This window comes from Crocuta crocuta, unplaced genomic scaffold (genome assembly GCF_008692635.1).
Source record: "Crocuta crocuta isolate KB4526 unplaced genomic scaffold, BGI_CrCroc_1.0 scaffold141, whole genome shotgun sequence".
Lineage (NCBI taxonomy): Eukaryota > Metazoa > Chordata > Mammalia > Carnivora > Hyaenidae > Crocuta > Crocuta crocuta.
In genome coordinates this window covers 5,498,751-5,502,249 of record NW_027527951.1, presented here as the reverse complement: position 1 = coordinate 5,502,249, position 3,499 = coordinate 5,498,751, and positions in this window count along the sequence as shown.

The window sequence follows — 3,499 nt, the reverse complement described above, 5'->3', positions numbered from 1 at the left end:
GACGAGGGATGGACAGGAGTCGCTAGCTCGGCGTCTCCATGACTCCCCCGCCCCGCGTGCAACTCTGCTCTAACTGGTCGGGAAGCAACCCCGCCCCCTTCCTTTCTCCGGTCCCGACGATTGGCTTACCGACACCCGGCAGGTCAGCTCCCCGCCTTCGATTGGCTCACTGCCCCATCAGTCACACGCAGCGAGATTCGGGTCGGTGGGAGGGGAAGGCGTCGGAGGAGGTGGAGTGGGAGTGGGATTAGAGGACGAGGTGGCGGAGGAGGTGTTCAGGCTCGGTCCCTGGTTTGGGAAAGTTTCCCCTACCAGTGACAGACCCAGAAGGTGTTAGGCCCGGTCCCGCTCTGGGCCGGTGCAAAGGGCTCGGGTCCCTGATTCCCGCCCCTCGGTCCCGCAGGCCCCGGAAACCACTAGAGGGAGGGGGAAGAGGGAGGGACCATCTAACCAGGGACGGACCCACCCCCGATCTCGGAAGAGGCGCCTCCGGGACTCCCCGGAGGGGCGAGGGGCGAGGGACCGGGAGCTCCAGCACGCCGCGACGACCCCGGCCCCCTCCCTCAGCAGCCCCCAGGGGCCCGAAGGAGAAGCGTCCCCGGCCCGGGGCGTGACCGTCGCGAGTCGGCCGGGAGGGCCCTCCCCGCCTCCCGCNTGACATCGCGCTTCACCTTCACACACCCCCGAGCACTTCCCGAGTCCTGCCTCCCCTCGCCCGACTCCCACCCTCCGCTGCAGTCGCTCCGCGTTTCCATTAAAGAATGCACCNGTTAATAACTGCTGCCTGGTTGTTTATTTCAATGGAGATCCTCCCCCAACTCCCTCCTCCTCCTCCTCCTCCGCGTCTCCGCACTTGCGGAGAGAGACACAGACCGCGCGAGCTCGCGAGCAGGGGAGGGGGCTCGGGAGCCAGGCCGTCCCTCCCTCCGCCTCCCTGGCTGTGGCCGCCGCCAAGTCCTGTCACTGGGGAAAGGACGGGGCGGAAACTTGCCTCCTGCGCCCCCGGAGAGGGGGCAAAGGTGGACGGAGGGTTCTCCGGGGAGCAGACCCTGGCCGCGGGGTCCGCAGCATCTCCGTCGGCAGAGTCCTCTGAGAAGGCGACTCGGGGAGAGGTGAAGAGTGAGGGGGAGAGGGAAAGGGGACAAAATGGGTGAATGTGGAAAAGGGAGGGTGATCTATGGGTGACTGCAAGTGAAGGGAGAGTAAACAGACGACTCCATGGGAGGGCAAAGGGCAGTGCCAAAAAAGAAAGCGAGAGGATGGGACAGGCCGGGGCTGCAAAGTGGAGACAGTGGGTTCTTGGGGCTGCAGACGACAGGGAAGATGCCCCGAACGAAGACCGGTGAAAGCCAAGTGCCTCGGGAAGAGCCTCCCGCCGGCGCGCAGACCGGGCCCCTCTGCCAGCAGCCTGCACCCCTAGGGCGCACCTCACGCGCCCAGCGTCTGCTGCTACGGCCCTGAGGTGCCCCCCGTCCGTCAAGTCTCCTTCCGCTCCGACGAGGAGAGGCTTCTCCTGTTGCAGCCCTAACTCCAGAGGGGATGGAGGGGTGCGACTGCGGGAGGCGAGCTGAAAGGGGTGCCACCCAGCAATCGCATAATACAGCAAAAGAGCCCACAGTATGTAAAACCTAACCTGGTGGAGCATCCTCGTCCCAGGATGAATCACAAAGTTTTTTTTTATCGGAAAACCCACTTTCTAAATGTCAGAAAGTGATGTTAGGGGGATGCAGGAGAGCTGCGCCAAAAATTGGAGGAGGATTCTCACTTGAATATTACTCGGATCGGTTTTATGCTTTGGAAAAGCAAGGTCTTCCCAACTTAGATATCATTAGTTGGGGAAAATGAACAACATTTGCATAATAGATTTCCTTATTGTAGTCTTATGAGAAAGGTCACTTGCTATAGACCATAATAGTGTTTATCGAACACATACTATGTGCCTGGCAGTATCCTGAGTAATTTATATGCGCTATAGATTTTGATCCTCGAGTTTTACAAGGTAATTACCATTTTTATCCTTCACAAAAAACTTAAAGAAATAAAGTAATTTGCCTACGATTATACAGCCAGGAAGCGGGAGGGGATTTGAGCCCAGAGCGGGCTCCAAAGCCCACACTTTTAATGTTTTCAACCTCAAATTTGTGGGAATACCACCAGTTTTATTTTGGGAGAGAAAATTGTGTGTGTGTGTGTGTGTGTGTGTGTGTGTGTGTATAGATGGAAAATGGAAGGCTATTACAACAAATTGTTAGCACTGGGGAGGATAATAGTGGGTGTGTAACGGGGTACTTCCACTTTTATACACTTAACTACAGTGTTCATAATGTTTGCATCGACTGTGTATTAATTTAGTAAATTTTTAAAGATTATTTAATTACCTGACATAACAATTATGTTCCCTGAAAACCCACAGCTCTCCAAAAAGAAAAAAAAAAAAAAGGAGAAATTGAGGGTGTTTATAGACTGTCATCTTCCACCAAATACTAGTCCATAGCATTATTGCTGCACTCAGATCTTGTCTCCTGTCCTCACCCCTAACACTGAGTTGTAATAAAGAATCTCTTTCTTGATTTCTTTTTGGCAGAAGTCCTGAGCCCATCAGCCCTCTGCAACAGTATATTTCACACTGTCAAAAACCACCCATGATATCTGTGCAAATAAATAACTCCCCGTTGCATTTCCATATTTCTCAATAAAACTTACTACGTGCTCAAGATACATGACTGTTTCTACAAAAATAAAACAAACAAATCTGACAGCACAGCGTAGTAAGTTCTATGTCCAGCTGCTACTCAATTGCCTGGAACCTTGAGGAATCCTGTAACTTCTGCTCTCCAGTACAATCTCTGGGCTCCTTCAGCACTTCATGCTGTCGTTCTAATAACATTGTGTTGTACTGGAGTTGTTTATATATTAGTCTTTCTTCACTACATTGTAAACTAATCAGGCCTCTCAACCATATCTTGTTCTGATTTTTACATACTGTAACTCTCACATATGTTTTTGTGTTTAACCGAGTCTGTAAAACATAAACAATAGTTTCTGATCCAATCTCCATGTCCCCTTCCCCACCCACCTCACTCTCCAATACCTTGCTCATAAAACATGTTAATAAAAAATGTTTGCAGTATTTTTATAGAACTTAGATTCCTATGAGACCTCAGAATAATGGTTATAGAAACTAGCCATGAGTATTAGTGAATTATCACTGGGATAATGTAAAATGGAAAGAAGAAAATGCAGTAAATAAGTTGACATAATGATGCAAAGAAAAAAAAAAAGCAACGATATAGGAACTAGGTATATCACCAACAGAGAACAACCCAATAAGGAAAAAACTTGTGGGCACAAAAAAAATGGGTACAAATCATAAAGGGGAAGGAAATTACTGAAATTTAGTAGAAGCAAAAACTTTACAGTGTATGGATGAGGCAATTAGACAAACCAAAAGAAGTCTGCCCAATTATAAATGCAATATGAAGAAAAATGATAACTTCTA